The sequence below is a fragment of the Panthera uncia genome, chromosome C2 (assembly GCF_023721935.1).
Source record: "Panthera uncia isolate 11264 chromosome C2, Puncia_PCG_1.0, whole genome shotgun sequence".
NCBI classification, from domain to species: domain Eukaryota; kingdom Metazoa; phylum Chordata; class Mammalia; order Carnivora; family Felidae; genus Panthera; species Panthera uncia.
Window position 1 is genome coordinate 80,741,084 of NC_064810.1, and position 24,999 is coordinate 80,766,082.

At 46.4% G+C, this 24,999-nt stretch overlaps 1 long non-coding RNA gene across 1 annotated transcript; it reads right to left on the reverse strand.

Annotated features, from left to right (window-relative positions):
• Window positions 1–1,576: 1,576 nt before the first annotated feature.
• LOC125921109 (uncharacterized) lies at window positions 1,577–24,658 on the reverse strand. Its single transcript, XR_007457304.1, has 5 exons — window positions 24,607–24,658; window positions 4,488–4,939; window positions 2,866–2,984; window positions 1,907–2,024; window positions 1,577–1,825 (listed from the first exon to the last, which is right to left on the reverse strand). It is a non-coding gene; the product is annotated as an uncharacterized LOC125921109 (long non-coding RNA).
• Window positions 24,659–24,999: the final 341 nt, after the last annotated feature.

Genomic DNA, 24,999 nt, shown 5'->3' on the forward strand with positions numbered 1-24,999 from the left:
CTCCAGGATGAACATTGACAAAAACTATCTTGCATTAGAGGAGTGGAAACAGGAAGACAAAGAATCTGGAAACTATAACAAGCGAGGACCATGAAAGAACGAAGGAAGTTTAACGCCAAAGAGGAAAAAGATTTAAGGGGGCCTGAAAGCTGTTTTTCAAGTATGTTAACGACTAACCTGTACACAAGAGATAAAGCTTCCCTGTCCCCAACTCTAGAGGACAAAGTAGGTCCTCTGAATTGGGGAGCTAAATTTCAGTCTGGCCTGAAGAAGAATTTTCATTCCCAACTGTGAGAATTGTCCAAAGCTAGGATGGTCTGCCGGATGGGGTAATGATTCCCCATTACTTGAGGTATTCAGGCAAAAGCTGGAGGTTCACATATGAGGGATGCTAAAGAGAGAATTGTCGTATTCGTCCGAGGAGTAGTTCTGATCCTTTCAATTCACAGCCACTCTGACTCTAGGGATTGTTATTATAATTTATTATACTGTCCCCTACATGAAAGTATCAAATTCCCTTTGTTAATGCAATAAAGCTGATGAATTTCGGAAAGGTTTCCCAGTTCTTTTTAGACTCAGTTTTAAAATTTCAGACAAAGAGGGCGCCTGGGTGACTCAGTGGGTTAAGTGTCCAACTTTCGCTTGGGTCATGATCTCACGGTTCATGGGTTCGAGCTCAGCCATTGGTCTCTGTGCTGACAGCTCAGAGCCTGGACCCTGCTTTGGATTCTGTGTCTCCCTCTCTCTCTGTCCCTCCCCCACTCACACTCTGTCTCTCTCTCTCTCTCTCAAAAATAAATAAACATTAAAACATTTTTTAATAAAAAAATTAAAAAAATAAAATTTCAGATAAAGAGCACAGACTCTGGAGACGACTGCCTGGGTTCAAATCTGGCTCTGTTACTTATTAGCTGTGTGACCTTGGACAAGTCACTTAACTTCTCTGGGCCTCAATTTCATCATCTATGAAATAGGGATAATAATAGTACCTGCCCCAGAGGGACATGACAGGGATTAAATAAAGTAGTATTTGAAAAGCACTCAGAACACTGCCGGCATATAGTAAGGACTGTGTTTGTTTAAAAAAATAATGTAAAATGGCTGAAAACAAAGAACAGGAATGGTGTCAAATTTAACAAACAGTTCACGGATGTCTTCCTCCTTTACCGACCATCACTAGCAGCTCTAGCTGTAAAATAGCCAAGAGCCCAGAGGTGGAAAAAAAAAAAAAAAAAAAAAAAAAAAGAATAGAAAAATCACAGTCTCCCTAAGCTCTCAGGGGGGAAGCAAAAGCTTCCTGCTATTGGCTTAAGGTAACCTCTGAAAAGGCCTGTGTGTTTAATGACGCCAGCTTATCCCTACCTCCCCCACCCCTCCTCTCCCTTGGAGTTGCTAGGAGGCCAGGGGTGTGCTGCATTGTAATAAAGCAGTGCCTGGGGACGGCGGGGGCCAGAGCATGTTAGATATACAGGGTCTGTCCGCAGGAGCTTAATATCCTCTTACTGGAATAACTATTGTCCCAGCTTCTCGACAAATACCAACCATCATTAATAAAAGGACTAATAAAAGCATTTATTGCGCGCAGGCAATGGCCTTGCTTTTTCTAGCTCCAGGGCCTTGGCAGAGGCAGCTGTTGAGGATGAGGGCTGGAAAAGCGAGACTCCCACTGCAGCCAGGGGATCAGCCCCCGCTCCCAGCCCCAACCCAGCACCCTTCCCAAGGGGTGGGCAGCCAGAACAGTGAGAGACTGGAACATGAAGATAATGCCTCATGAAGGCATCAGACTCCTGGGTCCTTTTTGGTGGCAAATATGGGGTGGTGATGCCTAAAGAAAAAATTCTTATTATGACATACTTTCAAGACGCTTAAAGCACACCATCTTGCAAGATTATTAACCCCATCTTACTGAGAGGAAAACGAGGTACAGAGGGATTTAGGGGCTCACACAGCCTCACGGTGTATGGCATCCTTGCCAGAACTAAAGCTGGGCTGCAATATTCTTGACTCCCAAATCCAGGACCGTTCTGAAATTGAAAGAGGGCGAGGCCATATCTATCTGTGTCCACCTCCGAAGGGGGATCAGTGAATGCTGGGCACATCATCACTGCTTCTCTAAATTATTATTGTTGTTATTATAATAACTAGTGGGTAGAGTTGAGTGGGTGGTGGATACCAGATAATTACCAAGACCCCAAAATTAAAGTGTGGAGTCTTTACTTTTCCACGGCTGCTCAAAGATGAAAATGAAAGCTGGCCTCCAGGGATCCCTGGGAAGAGCCCTAATCTTGAGATAGAGTGAGTCCAGAAGAGGCAGGCAATGGAGAAAGGCCAGGCCCAAAGGCTTAGGAAGCCAGCCGTGGAGACCCTGGGATTATTGAGTGTGGGGGGCACAGTTGCACGGGAGGCCGAGGAGGCACAGTCAACAACCTGGGTTCAAATTCTGACCCTGCCACTCTTTTGCTGCTCGACCATGGGAGCTCTGTGAACTTCAGGTACCTCATCCTTAAAATGGAATAATAATCATCCCTCACCCTAGGGATGTTGTAAATAAGGATTAGAGGATAGACTCTAGAACTACAAAAAGGAAGGGGAAGGTTCTTTCCCCTTCTGGGCCTAGAGCTTTGCCGGTGTCTTTTTCTCAGGTCTACCCTGGAGAACAACTCTGGCTTCAGTTTCCCCCTATTGGAGACAGGGCAATAAAACCCCTGCCCTCAGCTCCTCCCTGCCCCCCAGGGTTGTCAGATGGATGGAGGAGATACCACCCTGGGAGCAAATGTGGGAATTAATAATAGCACCCTGGATCTCTGTTATCATTGTCATTATTCGGGCTCTGTCCAGTAAGCAGCGGGGACCCGGGTGACTCACTGTCTGCACGCTGCAGCCCTCGTCAGCCTGTTGGGACTTGCCTGCCTGCTAGGATGCCTTCACCCAAGAGGCCTCCACCTCTTTCCCAGCTCCTGTTGGCAGTTCATGGTCTTCCATCGCTGGATGGGAAGGGAGCATGGGGGGGTGACCTTTGGGAATCGAGTACCCAGCTCCCGTCCCATTAGCTGCAGCGCTGCCTGACATCAACAGCCACAAGATGAGCCTAGGGTAGGGTGGGGTGGTAGGAGCAGGAGCGTCTAAATGTTGCAAGGTTCAAACCATCAACTCCTGGAGAGATCTCCTGATTCCTGTGCAGTAGCCCTGAGGAGGGCAGGGACCAGGGAGAGAGGGGTTCAAGAGAGAGGGCGCCCAGGCCTCAGTCTGACCCTGTGACGGCCCTCCCAGGTGGGGTGGGGTGGAGACATGATATGAGGGGCAAGTCCCTGCCCACCTCCAGGGGACGTGCTCTGTGTGTGTGGCAAAGTTCTGGCATAAGGAGCTGCCTAGAAACTACGGGTCCATCAAGGATGGTTCTTAAATGCTGTAACCCAAATACCGGGGTTCTAAACTCTCAACAACTGCTGGAGTAGAGAAAGAGAACTGGGGTGCTTCTGACAGCTACACAACAACCCCCCACTTGCAAGCACTCTATAAATGTGAACTGAACATCTGTGACTCGCCCGCACACACCCCTGCAGTTTCGTGGCGAGGACACAGCTAATCATAGCTGGTGTTTGGGGGAGAAAGAGGGATTTTGCCACAAGCTCCATGACAGACTGTCTCCCTCCCTCTCCAGAATGTTAAAGAAAGTATGACTGGCTGGGAGGTGGATGAGAGGGAGTTTCTGTCTCCCTGAGGATTGGCGTTGCCTGGGAGAAGAGCACACCTCCCAGAAGGCCATGAAGGTCAGGGCCGATCCCCTGGTTCCTGCTCAGCAATCACAGCAGGAAGACCAGAGCTGGAATCCCTATGCTCTATCAGTGATATGTGCTTTGGTTTCGTTTAGGTTTCTTTTAAAGCTGGAAGGGACCCAATTATAGGACATCTAGTTATATCCCTCACTCTTTACATGAGAAAACTGAAGTCTGGAAAGGCTGAAATGACTTGTCCGAAGTCGTTTGGGGTCTTAGACACACAGCTGTAGCCCTGACTCCACAGCCAGTATGCTTTCTATGGACTCCTCTAAATCCATGTTGAGTCCCTGGAAAACCACAGCAACAGCCACCCGTCAGTGAACGTCTAATATGTGCCAGCTACTAGATTAGCTGGTTTTGTGTATATAGTTCGAGACAGAAAGTAGAGGGGTGAAGGGGAGGATGGAAAATGATGCTACACAGGTAATTCGAGGCCCGCCTGAGGAAGGTCTTACTGCCAGGCTAAGGAGGGCACCGCTCGAGAGTTTTAGCTTTGGATGTCTGCTTTGGAAGGACTCTGCGATTCTCATTCCTGGCTTATTGATACATATTCTACCTCTGATTTGGCCTGACTCCCCCACCCTCCCCCCAACTCTCCACATTGGCCTGGGCACCTGTGAATGTGTTTGTCCACCTGCAGTTCTAATTAGGCCCTCCGGGGAGTCTCACACCAACCACCAGCTGTGGTCACAACCTCCAGCTCTTCACCTCTGCACAGGAACTTTCTCGGCACTCCTCTGGTGTTCCCCTCGTTACTGGATGTTAATGGAGTCTTTACCCCTTGGCATTCGGCTTGGTCAGGCTTGGTCAGATGGCCCCTTCGGTGGGGCGTGTGTGGAATCCCCCGCTGGGCCGTGGAACCGCAACAACCCCTTTCCTGTCCCTGTTCCGGTCCCAGCTCTTGGCCCACCTCAGGCCAAGCTCTGCCCCCATCAAAACTAAAACTAACCAGCCCCAACTCCCACCCTAGGACGTTTTCAATCTTCCTTTTAGAGCAACATGCCTTCTCTGCTTTCTTCCTGGTTGGCTTTTCAGTTCACCCTACTCTGGGGGTGCCTGGAATACAGTGGCATGCTTAGTTCTTCCAAAGTTGAGAGGAGATCCTTGCCCCCATGTATATTTTCATTTTCAACTCAGATAATCATCCCCAAGGAAGCTTCCTGAAAGAAAAGACAGATGATTCATTTTGGAGCCTGACAGTTTTGAACACTGGCTGTGTGACCTTTGGCAAATTGTTTCCCTTCTCTGAGCTCCTGTTTCCTCATCTGTAAAATGGGGACACCAGCCCTCACTGCACAGGGATTAAAAGATGTAACACGCAAGACGCCAATCAAGGAATGGCTAAGTTCAGCTGAGAGCCTCAAGCAGGAAGGGACACATTCCTGTGCTTCCTCTTAGAACCGGTACCTTTAGCTTCTAGGACCTAGGGGGAAAAAACATAAACAAAATAGAATGCATTCGACCAGGGCTTTGAGCTGTTGCAAATGACTCAGTAGTGAAATGGGACGGAGCCCACACTTTGAAAGGTTCCCCAGGCCTCTGCCACCCAGAGGAAGATGTGTCCTTCCTGCTCCAAAGGGAATGAAGAACTCCAGCCAAAAGCCAAAGCCATCCTCCACAGCCAGGCAGACAGGTGGCTCTCGGGCTGACCTTTGCCAGGCCCGGTAAGCAACATAGTTTCATTGTTCCACCCGGCTGCAGAGCTGGTTGGTGGAGTTGGCTTAGAGAAGGATATTTTGTATTTGGCTTTTGGAATGACTAATGAATGAGCTGTCTCCACTGCGGGAGAATTATGCCACTTAAGCAAAACCCAGCCCGGCTGGTCGGCTCAGAGATAGCTAATAGGAAATGCCTGTCAGAACACTGACGCTTCAAAGCCAAATATATTCTCACTGTGTTCTCTGTTTGCTAAGTTTACTTTATGCAAAATATAACTCAGCTGAAAATATGTCGATGGCATAAAGCTTGCTCCTTCCCTCGGTAAGAAATTGTGACGACAAAGAGGAGAGCGGCTCCTTGTTAACCCTACTGGTCCTGTCAGACTGAAGAATAGTCAGACTGTTGGCGTGGCCAAAGAGCACATTCCTCCACTCGACAGAAAGTCTGCACCAGTAATGGGCCCATAGCAACGAGAGTCCTCAAAATAGAGGCAAGTGTCCTCCCACGAGGCTTCCAGACAACGAGAACAGAGGGAGTGTGGGCAACATGAGCACAAACCGCCATTTTGTCAAGCTGCAAGGGCCAAAAAGGACCCACAGGGCACATTTGAATTTTTGCCCTTAAGTGGTCTTACCTGCCAATGCCCACTCCCCAGAGGTGAGGTGCAAAGTCCTCCAACCAAGAAGCAACCGAGGAAAATCAACAAACTCCAGAACCCCAAACTGGGTGGCAGTGCTTTGGGAACGGAGTTGATGCTGAAGCAACCAATCTGTGGGAAGAGGATGGGATGGGGAGTCAAGGCGTTTCTACTTCTCCCTATGTGACCTTGCAGGACACACTTCCTTTCTTCTGGCCTTGGCTTCACCATCTATACATGGAGAGACTGGACCAGCTCAGCAATTCCTAGGGTCACACTGACTTCACACTGTCTATGGTACAGGATAGAAGAGAGGCAGGAGGGGTGCCTGGGTGGCTCAGTTGGTTAAGCATTCAACTTCAGCTCAGGTCATGATCTCACGATTCGTGGGTTCGAGCCCCGCATCGGACTCTGTGCTGAGAGCTCAGAGCCTGGAGCCTGCTTCAGATTCTGTGTCCCCCTGTCTCTCTGACCCTCCGCCTCTCACACTGTCTCTCTCTGTCTCTCAAAAATGAATAAATATTAAAACAAACAAACACACAAAAAGACAAGAGGCAGGAGTGAGGTAACAGGACCCACTTCTCCATGCTCCAACCCTCTCCCTCTCTCAAGGATTGCCATGGGTTGCCATGAGGAATCGCGTATAAAGACAGGATCATCCTTATAGTTAGAGATAGCTAGGATTTCTCAACACCTGAAGTGGGAAAGATTCTTTGAAGCCACGACCAGAGACATTAGTATACGGAGAGGCCTTGCTGAGGAGGAGCAAAGACATAGGGGCTCCTACAGCCTCTGACCTGGAAACACCCTACTCCTAGAGGGCCACAGCCACCAAGCCACTCGGTGGCATCTCGGTTTCCCTTCCCAAACATCCTCCCCAGATAAGAGGTCTGGCCCTGCCTCATGAAAGGCGTTGTATTTACTCCTTTGGGATCAAAGTGAGAACGGAACCTAAGGAAATTTGGGCTTCCCAGAAGGACCTGGAGAAAGCATAGCATGGAGCACCTATAGCGTGCCAGGCAGTGGGGATGCGGATAGGAGTCAGACACAGCTTTGTTTTCAAACAGCTCGGTTTCGGGGCAAGACGGGTCCCCATTTGGGGAAACAAAGAATGCTGTGGAGTCAGTCACATGACTCAGACATCAAGCACATTAGAGGCTCAGAGAGGCAAAGCCCTTGGGCAAGCTGCTGAAAGTCTCTCTGCCTTGGTCCTCATCTGTAAAATGGGGACAATGGTGACCTACCTTAGAGGACCAGAGGCAATATAAATGCCTACCCTACCACCTGCCACATTTTAAACGCTCGATAAAAAGGAGTTACTATTTTTATTGCCACGGCTTAGAGGTGAGCTTCTCAACAGAATGGGTTCCAGGTGAGCAGGGACTCATCCATCCCTGTAGCCGCTGGAGCCAAGCCTGAGGTGTCTGGACCTCCCAGCTAGCTTTTCCTGGGCTGCCAGCCATTCCTCCATGTACCCCAATTTGCCACACAAACAGTGTCCTTTTCTTTGTGTGCAAAGAACCCTGGAAAGCCCTGCCTCATATCCTCAGAGAAAGCTCCAGAGCATATGAGGCCTTTGGTGAGGTGGGGAGAGGGGAGGGGGGTCTGCTGTAGTGGAATCCAGTAGAACAGCAAAAAACCTGGCACAAAGGGTACGTGGCAGTGAGTCTGGGAGCAGGAGGCAGCTGGAGGTCTCAGTGCCCCATACAATGTTTTGCATATGGGCCGCCGGCACAAATTATTAGTTGAGTGATTGATTCTGCTCTAAGTGGAGCAGAGTCCAAGTTGGAAGATGTTGAGAAAAAAAGGCTGGATAATGTCCCATCAAGGGCGGCAGGAGAAGTGACTGGACAGGGGTCATGAGGCAGGACCCAGGCCTGTGGGGACACGCTGAGGCTTTGGGGCATGTGCTCCTTGGGGACAGAGGGAGACAGGGGGCAGGAGTCAATGCACACAGACTCAGGCAGGCATCAAATGGCAGACAGGGCAGAATCAGCATTGAGCAGGTCAGCAGGGAGCTGGGACCCAGCAAGGAGCGTAAGCCAATGCCAAGAAAGCCCTGAGCCAGGCTCGGCCAAGAATAGGTACTGACCTGAGAATTTGGGGGTCCCAGGGCCACAGGGAAAGGTTGTCACTGGTGGATAGAAGCAGGGCAGCTATATGATGCCCAGGAAGCCAAGCAGAAGAGTTTGGACTCACTCGAGCCACCTTAGAAAGCCATGAAGTGCACAAGCAGGTTATCGTAGCCCATCAAGCTTGTGGGGAGATGGTGGGTGGTGAGAATCACACAGGGACCTCCACACACACAGGTGAGGGCAGAGTTTGGGCTATGGAGGAAGCTAGGCCAAAGCGACTGACATGACTTCCAGGTTGGCCAGCAGCACCAAGCACCGTGCCCAGAGGGGCAAGTGGACGTAGCTCACTTGGAGTTGAGCTGGTATGATGGTCCATTAGGCAGGTGGGGAAGCCAACATGAGTCCAGAGGCTGAAAGGCAGGGGCAAGCTGGTTTGGGGGCAGCTGGACCTCAGTGAGGAGAGGGAAGCAGTGTCAGCCAGCTCGTGCAAGAGCAGTGAAGCACATGCGCTCTGGGCTCAGACAACCCTGCTTTGCATCCCAGCTCCCTCACCTGAGTGGACATATGATCGGAGGCAGTATCCACATCTCTCAGGGTCATTGTCTGCCCTTCACAGGCGTGAAGATCAAATAAGGTCATTTGTGGGGCTTCTGGCACGTGTAGATGCTCACAAACTTGTACCTGTTCTAACTATGATTATTCGCCCCTGAGGTTGTCAGCTTCCCAGGAAATGAAGAGGGATTTAGAGTTTTGATGGGTAGAATGTGGCATCAGCCCAGCCCCTGGGAGGAAGGGCAGCGAAGGGAAAATCACAAAGCCTCCAATCTCGGATGAACCCTGTTCAGATCCTCCCTCCCCTCAACCATCTGTGAATCCTGTAGCAAGTGATGTAATCTCTTCAAGCCTCAGTTTCCTCAAGTGTAACACAGATGTACTAATATCTGTCTTTTGAAGTTTTTATGACAATTAAATGTGATAATGTACGTGAAGCGCCTGACCCAGTGGGTGCTTAATAAATGGCTACCCTATCGATGAGGCTGATATGTGAGGGAGGTAAGAAAGGATGGGACCCCGGGGGCATATTGGAGCCCAGGACTCACCCCCTGCACCCTGGGGCTTGGATCTGTCACAGCAGAAAGATTTTTTTTCCTTGCAGATGCAGAAGCATCCAGAACTAGAGGGGAGCTCCACAGGAATGGACCCTGCCAATGCACTCTGATGCTCTGACAGGATTCCACCTGCCTGGACAGGATTGGCTCAGGAACCTGGGAAGCCATGTCTGACGGTGGAGGGTAGCGGTGGCTCCAGCTGGGAAGGACCCAAAAAAGAGAGAATAAGGGAGGGACTGGTAGAGGAAAGAGGTATTTTCTATTAGCATTCTGGGTCTTCAGTTCCCTTCTCTGTAAGATGAGAATAATCGTACCTGCCCCACAGGGTCTGTGGTGACTCTTAAATTAGGTGACTGACACACAGAAATCCTGGCTGTCAGTAAATGTTCAATAAATGGGGCTGTTGTTAATAAGAACATTAATAACAAGGTGAATCTGGGAAATACTTTGCAGGAATAAATGACAAGACTTGGCGTCAGGGCGTGGGAAATAGCTTAGCTCACACGTGAACAAGTGTAATGTGATCGAGTATCTTCAGGGGTCAGAATTGGAATTCCCTGCTGGGAAAGAAGGCTTGGACTGGAGTGGGATGGGGCGTCCAGTCCCAGCAAAGGAGAATGCTGAAGTCACCTCAAGCCAGGATATACAGTGCCGTTTAGGAAAAAAGCACTTGAGTTCGTTCAGTCTCTGGGTTAAATGTTTCCACCTTTATTTTCTCCTAGATTCCCTCAGACAGCAGTTGGAAGGAATCCCCCAGGACCCCAGAGCCAGAGCCAGCATTGGACCCCAGGTAGTCCTTGGTCCCACACTCTGGGAGAAAGATCCTGGACCCAAAGAGTAGAACACAGCAGAATGGCTGCTCAGTGAACATCTTCCCTTTCCTATACTGAACAAAAACCTCAGTAGACACCTTACCTTTTCCCCTTTTAAGTGGCAGCCCATTGTAAGCAAGGGGCTGACAGGACACGACCCCAGATAGGAACAAAGGAAACCCTCCCACCAGCTCTCTTGCCAGGAATGAGCTGAAATTCTTGGAGAAGTCTCTGAGCCAAAATTCTCAGGGAGAAGACCCAGAAGACTGCCCATCAGGTGAGAAAACGTAGGCAAACTGTAATGTGCAAAATCACGAACCAGAAAATCATCCAGCAAGCCGGCATCCAGCTATGTCTTAATGAGGCAAACTCCAAAGAAGTTTTTCCTTTAATCTGGCATTTGAAACGAAATGCTGCTAAGAAGCCCCCACCTCACTCGCCCCACCCTTATATGTTGCCATGACTACCCAAGTTCTTAGAACATGAAAGAACTACCTCAGCATTTCCCTCCAAAACAAAAGAAAATTATTCCAGGTTTCTGGGCAGAGAACTCCAAGGAATGGGACCTGTTACTGGATAGCAGGTTCTTCAGAGTTGCCAGTGATGAAATATGAGCCTCCGGGGGACGGGGCCTTCAGAAAAGCTGGGGAAGGAAACTGGGGATGACGGGACCCCAGCGTTCGCCCCTGCTTGCAAAGCTGTACTCTGCCGTCATTGCTGGCTCCCTCCCCTCAGCTGGGCCTCATTTGCCCCTGCAATGAAGCGCATTAAAAGAAAACACATCCTCTCTCCAGATGGGAAGGGCAGGAGTTTGGAGGGGAGCAGGTCCTGGCTCAGTAGACCCCAGGGTTGCAGCAAAAACTGCTCTCTATGCCAGTTTGTTCCTGGAACAGGTGAAGTGAGGCCAACCTGTGGCATGATGAGGAAGCCCCTGCAAATCCCCCTTGAAAGCCCGAGGTCCTGCTAGTGAGGGCCAATCGAAGCCTTCCCGTGGATCCAGAAAGCCAAGCCAAGGAGGAGACAGCTGGACAGCCAAACTGCCCCCTCCCATGCCTGAGCTTCAGGTGAAAACCCAGGGCATTGTCCTGACACCTCCCTCTTTCTCAACCACGACTTCCGATTCTTCATCACATTTTGAGTCTACTGCCTAAAAGTTTCTAAAATCCATCCACTTCTTTTTCTCCCCAGTGCCCCTGACTTGGTTCAGGCCTCACAGTCTCTAGTCCAAAGAGATGCCTTCAAATCATCTGCACACCAGAGTCAGAATGGCCATTTAAAAACGCAATTGTAATCACATCACCTCCCGCCCAAATTCTTCAGGGATCCCCTTGCCTTTGGGTTAAATTTCCAAACTCCTCAGAAGGGCACGGAAGGCCATTCGTGATGGCCCCCTTACTCCCTGCCCTAGCTTTAAAGAGTGTATTTTCCCAACTGGCGGTCTGCCCCCCTCCGGGACTTCACAAACAGTTCTCTACTTGGCGATGCCTTCCCTAACTCAGTACGGCCCCGTGTCTTCTGTTTGCTTCTCAGATGCACTCTCTGCCCCGCTCGGTGCCCCCAGAGACTGCCCTGCAGGATCACATCAACAAACCCCAGTGCCCTCTGGCTTCTGGTTGGGTTTGGCCAATAGGGAGCACCAGCAGAGATTCAAGGTTAGAAAAGAGTGAGGATAGGGCATTTAATGCCTCCCTGTAAGGTCGTATTAGGCTGGCTGGTCCCAGATGGAAGGTCACTCCTTCTTCCAAGGTGGCCTATACTACACTGCGTCTTCCCAGAGTACAGTAGGCCCCCTCCCCACTTCTTCTGGACTAAAGGTGGTGATAACTCTGCTGCTGCTCCCCCTGGGTTTCTGTGCTACCTGTGATGTTCCCCATCCCCTACCTACACCCTTGCAAATAACCCCTTTGTACACAAACCTTTCTCAAATTATCCCAACTAAGTGTGTTGGGATCCTAATATGGTCATCCTTTGTCTTTGCTAAATCATAACCTTTCCTCAGGACTAAACACAGTCAACACCTCCTCCGGGAAGGCTTCCCTCTTCTCCCCAGTCTGGGTCAGACCTGGGTTCCCAGAGCCTCTGTATAGTCCTTTGTCACAACTCTGTCCACACTTTATTGCAAAAGTCAGTCCTCTGTCCTAAATCTGAGCCTCTGGAGGGTGAGGACCATGTGTTGTTTGTTCATTCCTGCACCCCAGTAGCTGGCACAAAGCAAGAGCTCAGAAAATATTTGCTGAATGAAGAAATAAAGAAGCACAGAGTGAGACCCTGCCAAAGATCCATAAGAAACACAGAGCAGGGGCGCCTGGGTGGCTCAGTCGGTTAAGCAACCGACTTGCTCAGGTCAAGATCTCATGGTCCCTGAGTTTGAGCCCTGCATCAGGCTCCATGCTGACAGTGTAGAGCCTGCTTGGGATTCTCTCTCTCCCTCTCCCTCTGCCCCTCCCCCACTTGTGTGCACGTTCCTTCTCTCTCTCTCTCTCAAAATAAATAAATAAACTTTAAAAAAAATGAAAAGAAACAGCATCCCTTTGCGGGTTGCCCATGCTGTAGGAGCTGGCATCCCTGAGCCAGAGTCAGATCACAGACCAAAGGGCCCAAAGAAAGGCTGTTATTTAAAAACACCCACTTCCAGGGCCTGGAGCCCATGTCAATGACTATGGGGAAAGAGTGGAAGGATGCGCTGGTTCCTATTTCAACAGCTGTGTTTCCTGGGCCGGGGGTGGGGGGGCGGTGGGGGAGAGTGACCAGTCTTCCTCAGCCCTGGGGAGACAGTGGAAGTGTCCACCCTTGAGCTGTCTGTCCTTGAGTGCCAACCCCTGGATAACTCATATCAACTTACTGAAATAAGTTATTAAAAGTCCAGGGGCTGTTCCAAAGGACCCCGCATCACTCTCCCCAAAATACCACCAAATCACTCACTCATTCATTCCCTCAACAAAGTTCATTAGCGGTCTGCTCTATGCAAAACACCCTTTGATTTACTCTGTAGAGATTCTACCAAAAAGGGAAAAGACATTTTTTCTTCCAGTCTGTGTCCCAAGCCCTGTAAGAGGCTTGGCAGGGTCAGAGGATGGACTTCCAGGTAGAAAGGCCTCAGTCACCTGGACAAGTCAAGGCGAACGGGGCAGACACAGTGGGTGGAAGGCAGAATAGTGAACTGGAATAGTGAGAGGGCTCTAGAATATGTGTAACCTTGGACAAGTTACCTCACGTCTCTGTGCCTCAGTTTCCTCCCGTGCAACATGGTGGTCATAACACGAACAAACTCATAGAACTATTGTGAAAGTTAGATAAAACAAAATACCCTCCAGGAGGCTGCCTAGAGCAGAGGGGCCCAATCCTAGCTGACCTGATGCTCCCTTTTATAGCAAATATTTTATAGCAAATAAGACCATCTTTACTATGTTGAAATGAAATTTAGAGATAATATAACCCACCTACACACATAGTTTTTAAAAGAATAAATATACTGCTATAACTATAGGATAAAGAATGAAAAAGAAATAATTCAGAATAAGATAATATGCATTTTAATCTGTAAATGTTTGAGTATAACTACACTAGAAGATATAAGACGATTATACCCACTTATAATGAATAAGTTTGAACTTAAGTAAAAAACATTGACTGGAACATTATGGATACTTCTTTGTAATTGGTGTTCTGAAACAAAACTAAATAAGTGCTATATATTCATGCAGATATGTATGAATACAGATATGTTATTTTGGCAACTCAAATACCATGAGCATTTTGCTACTGGTATTGTGGTTTCCTGACCTGGTGAACAACTCCTGGGCAGCATAAAACACAGCATTCTCTGGATTTATATGATGTTAGCATTTATGAAAAATTCAGTGTATATTAAAACTACAAAAAGTACTTTGTGTTTACATACAAAATGGAATGACATTCTAAGCTCAGACCAATGTAGAGATTTTCTACCTATATGAATATCTGGTGGGGCATTCAAAAGTCATATGAAGGGCAGGACAATCTTCATTGTACAAAACTGCCCCACCTAAGGCAAGAAGTCTGCTTCCCTCTGCCTTCCCCAAGACGTGCATGGTCAGCAAATGTTAACAAACATAAACACACCACACATGTATAAAGTGCCTCTAGGCGGCAGCACTGACTCCACTGAGGATCACTGGGCCAGAGTTTATGGGGTTATCCAAATGATAAGGACCAAAGAATGATAGCCACACAACTTCCAGGAACACAAATGAGACAGACAGCATTAGGTAGCCTATCAGAACATCACACTCTGACCCCAGTGTTTTGTTGTATCCCGCTACATTTGTGTTTCGTTGGGGCGGTAGGCTAACGCCATTCCCCAATGGGGGGTGAGGTCTCTCTTGAGTGTGAAGAAGAAATCAACACCAAAATAGGCAGAGCTCTGTCACCCATAAATACCAGGTAGACTGGTAGACTACCCGATAGAGAAAAAGTCTCAGCAAACTGCTAAGACACTTGTATTTTTCTCCCCCTACACAACTGTTGGAATCTCTTTGAAAAGTGTATCATCAGCACTCTATAAATAACCATTGGCGTGCTCACCTATGTCTCTATCGTGAATCAACACCACAGAGTATTTCACAATGTTGTGACATTATGCCTCTCGACTGAATGTATCTTAAGAAAGAAAAAAACAACAACAATATTGTCTTTGGTGGCTATAAACCACCCTCCTAGCAGTCAAGGCAGTTAGGTGAGTTGGTGTGTGCCCACTCCATTCCTTCCCGAGTGCAGCCTTGATGATCAGTAAAACCTTACTTAAATCCAAGGTCCCATTTCCCACAAAAAGAGGCAATCATGTCAATTCTCCCAGGAAGAGGCAGCTCCTCAGACAGGAAACTAAATTCAGACAGTGGCACCCGACAGAAGGGGAACTCTCATCTCCTTCTTGGCTTCATTCTTTTAGTGGATCCATCTGAACATTCAAGAGGGCAGCTGTCCAGGCTTCTGCCCCACAACCAGGGCTGCTGTGATGGTACTGACCACACAGGGGCATCCCTCTCACTAGGAGAAGGCAGGCCCTGAGCCCTCATGATCAAGTCCTGTCTTGTAAATGAGATTATATGAAGTCATGTTACTCTGTTTCTCTTTTGTTATCCCCAACTTGCAATAAAGGCTGGTCTGAAGGATCCAGTCTATGGATCCTATGTGTGTGTGTATGTGTAGTGGAGGGTGGGGACACTGACTAGTGTCCATGATGAGTGAGAAACCCCAGGGGAAAATTCCAGTCACCTCTCTCCACAGAGATTCTCCCTTCACGGCTAAGGTTGGAGGAGTTGGTTTTAATTCATTAGGAAAGGTGGTGACTCTTCCCCTTGGGCCTGGTGGAAGCAGGTGAGAGATCTAGAAGGGGACTCAAGCCCATAGGCTAAGCCCACAGTCAGGTTATCAAAACTGGAGAATGAGATGAAGACTGATCTTGTAGCAAAAAGACATGATGTTAGGATGTCCTGTGGGCTGTATTGAGCACACTTATATCTATTTCACCAGGTAGCAAAGTAGGTCCACCAATAGTTGGTGGGGGTGAGTCTGCCTTTGGGAGAAAGTGGATTCATCCATGGATAGAATGGATCCACTGAGGGATGCCTGGGTGGCTTAGCCGGTTGAGCGTCTGACTCTTGATTTCAGCTCAGGTCATGGTCCCAGGGTCTTGGGATCAAGCCCTGAATTGGGCTCTGCACTGTGCATGGAGCCTGCTGAAGATTCTCTCTCTTCCCCTCTGCCATGCCCCCTGCTCACTCTTTCTCTCTCTCTCTCTCTCTAAAAAGAAAGAAAGAAGAAAGAAAGAAAGAAAGAAAGAAAGAAAGAAAGAAAGAAAAAGAAAGAACAGCAAAGAGAACGGATCCACTGAAGCTGGGAACCAAGCAGGCTTGACATGTATCACCTACATGTGTTTTGGACTGAGAAGGGCTCAAGAGGAAAAGAGAACACATAAGCAAATAAACAAAATAGAAATAAATCTACAGGTATTTTCTCAAAGTTTGTTTCTCATCACCTCCACTCTCCTCAGGAGTCAAAACCAGTGTGGTCCCAGGAAGCCCCTCGAAGCAGGAGGCATGAGGGAAGGGACTGGGATAGCTCTATTTTTTTTTTTTTTTGAAGAAAAATTGCCAACACCATTTCCAAACGTCCCAGAGGAATGTGACTTTCAGGGCTACAGAGACCTGAGAATTGGAGCTGCTCTACTCAGCCAGCAACAGCCTCAGGAACATCCTTGACATCTCCACCATCTAGCCTTCTGCTCTATAGTGACCCCCAACCCCCAACTTTATGCACATTTTGGGGAAGAGCCAGAATGGAAGACCACTGAGTGTGAATACAGATCTCACAAAGCCAGTGCACTCAGCCAATGGTTCTCAGTCCTGCTCACAAGTTAGAATCACCTGCAGAGTTTCGTTTTTTTTTTTAAACACACCCAAGCCCGGGCCCCACCACCAGAGATGCTGATTTAATTGGTCTGGGGTAGAACCCAGGCGTGGATATGGTTTAAAAACTCTCCAGGTGATTCTAATGTGCAAGCAGACTTGTGAACCACTACATTATACAACAGGAGAGGCCCTCAGGCCCTCACTCAGATCCCAGTTACTCTTAATTTATATACACTTCTAATAATCCAGTTGTCTGGTTTCCTAGCTGGTATAAGATTAAAAGCAGCGTATTTAGAAGGGGAGAGAAAGGCTGTTAATGAAAAAACACTAAAAGCAGCAAGACATAACAAATGAGAGTCTGATCACAAGTGTAAAGATAGAAAACCTATAAAAAGCACACACAGCACTTAACCCCTCCCCTCTCCAGCATATCCTATTTACAGTAAGGGCTGCGGGAGATCATGAGACGGTTGCAGCGTGAAGGGCAAATGATGTATGTTGACCGTGATATGTAAGGCATATGTCGACTGTTGCTACAAACGTTACTTCATCTAATTCTCATCACGGCCCTGTAAGATAAGTATTATTACCCCATTTTACAGATGAAGAAACCAAGACTCAAGGAGGAGTATGAGCTTGCTCAAAGTTGCACAAGCATGGAGATGTGATGCTGGGATTTGAATGTCAAATGTTGGTTAGTTTGACTCAAAAGCCCACATATGTTGGTAAGTGCCATATCTGCCTGTTTAGTATGATAACTGATATTTCCAATGATGACCCAAAATCTAGAGCTGGACTACCTTCAGTATCCAGCTGTTCAAGATGTTCATTTTAGGAATAGTTACACACACACACACACACACACACACACACACACACATATATGCCTTTTAACAGTGATGAAAGGACAGGGTATCCATTTGGGAAATAAATAAATAAAGAATATAAGTTATTTCCCAGCTCACACCATTTATCAAAATTAATACCAGATGGGTAAAGATGGAAATGAAACCATAAAGGTACTAGAAGAAAATAATAAGTGAATATTTTATAATCTTAGGATGGGGAAGAACTTTCTAAATATGTCAACAAAAGCAGAAACCATAGAGGAAAAGATTGATAGATTTGACTACATAAAAAATTAAAAACTTCTGTACATCAAAAACTGCCATAAATTGAAAAAATATTCAACCTCACTAGCATTCAAAGAAAGCAAATTAAAACAGCAATGAGAGCCCTTTTTTTCCCTTTTTTGCTGATCAGATTGGCAATGATTAAAAAGAATGATAATACTGAGAGTTGGCATGGGTGAGGGGAAATCAACACTTGTACATCGTTGGAGGGAGTGTAAATTGGTACAATCTTTCTAGAAGGCATTTTGGCAACATGTATGAAAAAAGTCTAAGAAGGCACATACCTTTTGGCCAGTAATTCCATGTATAAAATTTATCCAAGGGAAAGGATTGATCCACTAAACACAAATGCACAAATTAAAACATTATTTTTTTAAATTACTAGAAAAACAATAGAACCCCTTTATAATCTTAGAGTAGTGAAGACCTTTTTAATTGATTAAAAATCCAGAAATCATGAAATAAAATACTGATTAATATAGCAATATAAAAATCTTAAAACTCCTGTATGATAAAAGCACCATAGTTAAAAAAAAAAAAAAAAGTAAATGACTAACTGGAGGGAAAAAAATCACAACTCGTTCCACAAAGGGTCAATCACTATAATACATACTTTATTTCGTAAATCAAGGAGAGACCAACAACCCAACAGAAAAAATGTCTCCAGGAAAAAAAAAAAAAAAAAAAAAACAAACAGATGGCTTTTAAGCACATGAAAGAACATTCAACTTCATTAATAATAAGAAGAGTGCAAATTATAGTTGCAATGATATACCCATTTTTCATGTAGCATATCTGTTCATATCCAAAATACACTTGATTGGAGGAAGTTGTAGGAAAATAGGCCTTCTCGTACAATGTTGGTAGGAATACAAAATGGTATACCCCTATGTAGGCCAATTTGGCATTTTCTATTAATATTATTAATATATTTACCCCTTGACTCATCAATCTCACTTTGAGAATTTTTCCTGCAAATATATTAGCACACATACAGAAATTACTTTTGCATGTATTATAGCATTCTTCGTGATACTGAAAATTTGGGGATAGCCAAAATGCCCAATTATACGAAATTGCTTAGATATTATGGTCCATCTACACCATGATATACCAGGAAACTCTCTACGTACTGATAAGGAAAAGTCTTTGTTACACACTATTAAGTTCTGTTTTAAGTAAGGAGTGTGCAACTTCTGTATAAGAAAGGGCATGGCATACATAATTACATTTGCTTGTATTTTCAAAAGGGAACATTGTAACTATTAAAAGCAATGACCTATGGGAGGGGAAATCAGAAAAACATGAAATAGGGGATGGGGATTAAGGAGTGCACTTGTCGTGATGAACACCGGGTGATGTATGGAATTGTTGAATCACTATATTGTACACCTGAAACTAATAAAACCCTGTGTTTTGTTTTTTTTTTTAAAAAGAAAGAAAGAAAACCAGGTGAAGTAAGACATGCATGGAAGCAAGAATTCTCAATGTTGTTTTTATGTTGTTTTTATTTTTTTTTTTTAGTTTATTATTTATTTTGAGAGAGAGAAAGAGAGCAGGGGAGGGTCAGAGAGAGAGAGAGAATTTCTGCTGACAGCACAGAGCCAGACTCTGGGCTCTAGCTCATGAACTGTGAGATCATGACCTGAGCCAAAACTGGATGCTTAATCAACTGAGCCACCCAGGCACCCTATATTACTTTGATTTTTGAACTATGTGAAGGTATTGTCTATTTTATTTTCTTATTTATAAAAGGTTTTTTTTTTTTTTTTTGTTAAGTAATCTCTATGCCCAAGGTGGGCCTCGAACTCAGCACCCTGAGATCAAGAGTCACATGCTTCTATATATATATATATATAAACAGGAAAATCTAGAAAGATAGATTATAAGATATTAGCAGTGGTTACCTTCAGTTGGGGGATTTAGGATTATTTAGTTTTAATTTTTTTCTTTTTATCTACATTTTTAAATTTTTGTACAATGACCATGTTTTATTTCCATAATCACAAAATAAAAGGAAAAAGACTTGCCTTAGACAAGCCTCAAGGAAAAATAATAACCCAGGAAAAATTTGTAAAATGCCAAAAATTTTAATATCCTTAATATTTAAAGAATTCTCTCAAAAATATAATAAAAAAGAATACTCCAGAAAAAAATTCAAATAAAAAACAAAAGAACAAATACACACATATATATAATTATACAATGCATTATTGGAAAGCAATAAAATAATATTGAACACTGTTAAGTGGCAAGGATAATCATTATATGTTAAGAAGGAAAAGCAGGCTGGCAAATAGTGTTATTTTAATAAAAATATATTTATACCAGACTTACAGACTTTACTGGGTGCATATATTTGGGTACACATATAAATATATGCATAGAATAAAATCTGTAAGGACAGGCTCTGAAAGATAAATAGGTATGATGTCTGAATGGTAGGAATACAGGTGCTTACTTTTTTTCTTGTCTCAACTTCCATTTTTCTGCAATGAAATGGTTATTTGTATAATATAAAATAAAATACAATGTGTGTTTTTTTATGTTTATTTTTGAGAGAGAGAGAGAGAAAGAGGGAGGAGCAGAGGGGGAGGGAGGAGCAGAGAGAGGGAGACAGGGATCTGAAGCAGGCTCCACACCATCAGCACAGAGCCCCATGCAGGTCTCGAACTCACAAATGGTGAGATCACGATCTGAGTCAAAGTCAGACGCTTAATCGACTGAGCCACCCAGGCGCCCCAGTAAATACTATTTGTAATATTGCCTTGTGAAAAGATTTAGCCACAAGTAAGTTCATCGCATTGTATTTAATAAAGAAAAACTGGAAACAACCTAAGTATGTAACAATAGGCTTTAAAGGCAACAGGGAGTCTGTGGACTCCACAAATAATTGTTCTAGAAAAATATTTATTAGTGTGAAAGATGCACAGTTTGTAAAGAAGTATGTATTATATGTACATATAGCAGTATATGCTATAACTCCATTAAAAAATGTATATGCTTAGAAAAATTGGGAGAGGATACACACCAAGGTATTTGTTAACTGTGGTTACCCCTGGGTGGCGGAATTATAAGTGTTTTTTGTTTTATTCTTTTGGATGTTCAGGGGTTTTTCAATGCTCTACAATAAACAAACACTTCTAAAATGAGAAAAAAATAAAGCACCAAGAAATGTTTGAATGCTTTAAAAAAAGAATTCTTTAAGAGACAAATTCTAGGGGCGCCTGGGTGGCTCAGTCGGTTAAGTGCCAGACTTCCGCTCAGGTCATGATCTCATGGTTTGTGGGTTCGAGCCCCGCGTCAGGCTCTGTGCTGACAGCTTGGAGCCTGGAGCCTGTTTCAGATTCTGTGTCCCATTCTCTCTCTGCCCCTCCCCCACTTGTGCTCTGTCTCTCTCTGTCTCTGAAAAATAAATTTAAAAAATAATAAAGAAAGAGACAAATTCTAAACTATCTAAAAAATGTCACCCCTCCAAAAGGAGAGACTGGCTAACTAAGGTGTGGGCTACCTCTAGCTACTGATGATAGGGAGAAGTAAAGCTTGGCCTTGGTCCTAAACCGAGATGCCATATTCTCTCCATCCTTCCTTTGAGTCTCTCTGGACCACTGGGTGTTGGCCACCACATTGGCACAAAGGCCCTGCCCACCAGTAGAGGAGGCAGGACCTACCTGCCCCCACCCCTACCAGAAAATCATTGGTCCAACCACTTGCCTTCCGGCAGTTAAGCGGTAAACCTGCTGGGCTGGAAGGTGATTGGCAGGCAGTGTGCCAGTGAAGTGACCAGGACACGAAGGTCCTCTGTGCAGAATCATTCCTGGCCCAGGCCCTCCTTTGGCTGCTTCTGCTACCACCTCCCTGGCCATCCTAGAGTAATCACTCAAGAGGAAAGAGCGGCTTGTGGGGAGGTGTGTTGTAGGGGGTGGGCATTCCCCTCAGACGGTCCCCTCCAGAAAGGCCAACGCAAAGGGGTGGGCTCTGAGGCCCAGGTAGCCCCCTAGGCCCTTCATGCCTTCTCAGAGTTCATTACAACATTCTCTTCACTGGACTCCTGCCCTCAGTCCCTGCCCTGTCCGATCCATCTTCCAAGCCCCTGTCGCCCTTCTTAAAATACAGCTAATCATTTTATTGCTCGGATCAAAACATTTCATCCAAAGGCAGTACTTCTCAAACTCCCCTCCCCGCCCCGCTCCCCCCCCCCAAGTGCACCAAGAGCAGACAAAAGAAATGCCTTCAGGTCCCCCAGGGGACCACGTAGCCTGAAGTTCCTGCCAGCACACCCAAGCGCTCTTTGAAGGCTTCTGTTTTCTCTTAAAAATTCATGAGAATTTTACATTCTATTCCATGATATATCTGAATTTCTCTTATTATAAAGATGTTTAAATTTATTCACCTCAAGGAAAGCCCATGCTCCTGAAAGAAATACTGTGTGTACCTGGAGGCTCAAGTATCCTCCCTGGAGAAGTACCTACAACCTAAAATCCAAATGCCCGAAGGGCGAGGCTCTTTACAATTTGGCCCTCACAAACCTCTCAGCCTCCTTCCCACTGCTCCTCCGCACACCCCCCAGTCACTGGGCCACCTGGACTGCTGTCATTTCCTCATATGCCAGGTCCCCCCCCCACCTCTGTGTTCCTGCTCAGACTCCTCCTTCTGGAGTGCACCCCACTCTACCTACTGACAACCCACTCTCCTCAAAGGCCTCAAGGGGAATCAAACACCACCTTCCCCATGAAACTCCTCTGATGGCTCTTGACAGACACAGCATGAGAGATCGCATGACGCCGCCCGTGAGAACAGCCTGGGGTTTGGAATCACAAGACGGGGGTTCAAATCTTGCCTCCAACTCTCGACACCAGGCAAACTGCCTGATCGCCTCTTAGATCCCGTTTGTACAATGGGGGATAATCACGCTTCTCTCGCAGGGCCGTTACAGGGATTGAAGCACATTCAAACAACAACGTAGTGCCCAGCACATGCTCCCTTCCCCTCCCGCCAACTCCTATAGCATGTTATTTACGCTACTCATGTGAAGAACGTAAGTTTACACATTTTTTTTTTTTATAATGGCTTCTTTCCCCCAAACAGATCCGTGGCTCCCTATGACCCAAAGAAGCTTCTTGCATTACCCCCACGATCTCGTGGCTTGAAAGATTTTGGTTATTAAATCAAACACATTTATGCAATAGCAGCCTGCTTTTCGAAGTTCTCTATCCTATTAAGCTTTTTTGAAGACTGAGAGCGGTCCCAGCCTTTCTTTCCTCTCCTGCCTAACTTCAGCGACTGGGAGTTGGGAGCCACCCATGGAGACCATAAACACCTTGAGACCACGGCTCCGTCTTCACACTTCTCATGGCACCTTGCTCCGAGCCTTGCACTTAGAACACACCTAGTAACTGCTTGTGGCATAAACAAGAAGTTTCACACAGATGACAGGGGGGAAAAGCCCTCTCGAAATTAGCCAGTTGGTGAGCAGAAAGGGGTCATTGTTATGGGAGGCAGAGCTGGAGGCAAGCCCTTCTCCCCCCACCCACCCGCAGCAGCACCCCCAATTATACCAGCTGGCCTCCAACTTCAGCGTGTGAGCCGATTAAAAAGCACCCTCTCTTCAGTGTCTGGAAACTCCTGCAAGGAAAGTTTGCTGCCCAAAGTTGGCTTTTGACTAGAGTCTTAATAAGAGGCCTCAGCAGGCTACGGCTAGAGAGACAATGTCACTTAGAGGAGCAGCTTGAAGCAGCAGTTAGGAGAAGAATTATTTTAATGAATACATTTCCTTTCAATTGTATGGGAATATCAAGATCCCATTAGAATAGGGAAGCAATTAGAACTAATAAAGACGAATGCACAGTGCTCCGTGCGTGCGGAATAACAAGCAGCCAACAAAGGGACTCCGGAGAGCCTGCTCTAATCCAAATGAACTGGCAGCCAGCGGAGGGGAAACGGCTCCGTTCAGCTGCTCAAAGCCCGTGGGTCCCGCGCATTCTGATCACGGCCAGCGAATGGCGTGAGTTGGACCTCGGAGGTGGGGGTTGAGGGCCCCCGCCTTGGTCCTGGCCTGGCCTCTCGGGGATAGAGATGGGCCGTTGGCAGCCCCTTGGCGACGGCCATTCAGACTGGGGCCCTGGCTCGCAGCCAGCCTCACGCCTGCCCCTCGCACTGGGCCTCATTGTGTCCAGGTGGCAAATGCCTTCTCGCCAACTCTCCTTCGAGGTTTAGAGAGGGGGTGGGACAGCGGAGGAGGGAGAAGGGGGCCCTGTGCCCCCCTCTCCTGCATGTCTCCCCTCCCCGGCTGGCCCGGGTCTGCTCCTCCTCTGGGTGGGTGTTATGTTACAGATACTGGTGGGTCACAGGCAGCCTAACACAGAAGCACTGTTGCTTACACAATTGCTCTTCAAACAGTAACAAACAATTTTCATTACCCAAGTCAGATCGAATCATCCGCCTAGCCATCCTGCCTCAATCCCAGCCGCTCACACAGGACCCATGGCTCTGCCCATTCTGCTGGGACAAAACTGGGCTCCTTTCTCCCCCTGGCCCGGGGACAGAGGACAAAGCTCTTCCTCCGATCCCGTCTTTGAGCCGGATCAGCGGGACGGCTGTCAAAACTGTCAGGAGAAATAGTGAAGACACAAGCACCTGTGCAGACTGGGACTCACTCAAATCTGGGGTGACATGTTACTCAGCATCTCTGTGAAGAAGGCACTCAAGAGTTTGGAGGACTCTATTGCCAAGTTTAGAAGGAATCCAGAGAGATAACCCTGGCTGTCCACCAAAGCATTCACTGGCCTTAGAAGGAGTGTCAGGACTTGACATTTCTTTACTTAATCTTTTTTGGCCAGACAGTTTTTTCAACCAGGAATGTGTAAACTCGTTCCAAAATGTCTGCATGAGAGACGAGTCACACTCATTACAGAGATTTTTCTACCACTTCTCTTACAAAGAAAAAAAAAAAAGTCTGTAACATTTTTTAATGATAGAGCACTTTAAAAGTATGTTTACATTTATAATCTTACCCTCAAAATAACTCTGCGGACAGGCAAAGCATGGGTTGTCGGGCCTAAAGATGAGGAAACAGTAGCCCAGAGAGGTTAAGTATCCTGTGCGTTGTCACAGACAGGCTACTGTTTCCTCATCTTTAGTGGGCTACATCTGGGCTACTGTTTCCTCATCTTTAGTGGTGTCAAGGGACACCAGAACTCAGGTCTTCTGATCTAGTTCAGCGCTTGGTTCTGGGACACACCTTTCCTACACCCACAGAGTGTTAGACATTTCCAGGGTAATTCATCCTGCAATTCTGCTTTTCCAGTGTAACTCCCTTATCCCTTTCCACATACTAAACAGTAGCCTAGACTACTCGAGGTTACAAAAGATCATCCCTCATGAAGGTTTCAAGGTAGTAGTCACCA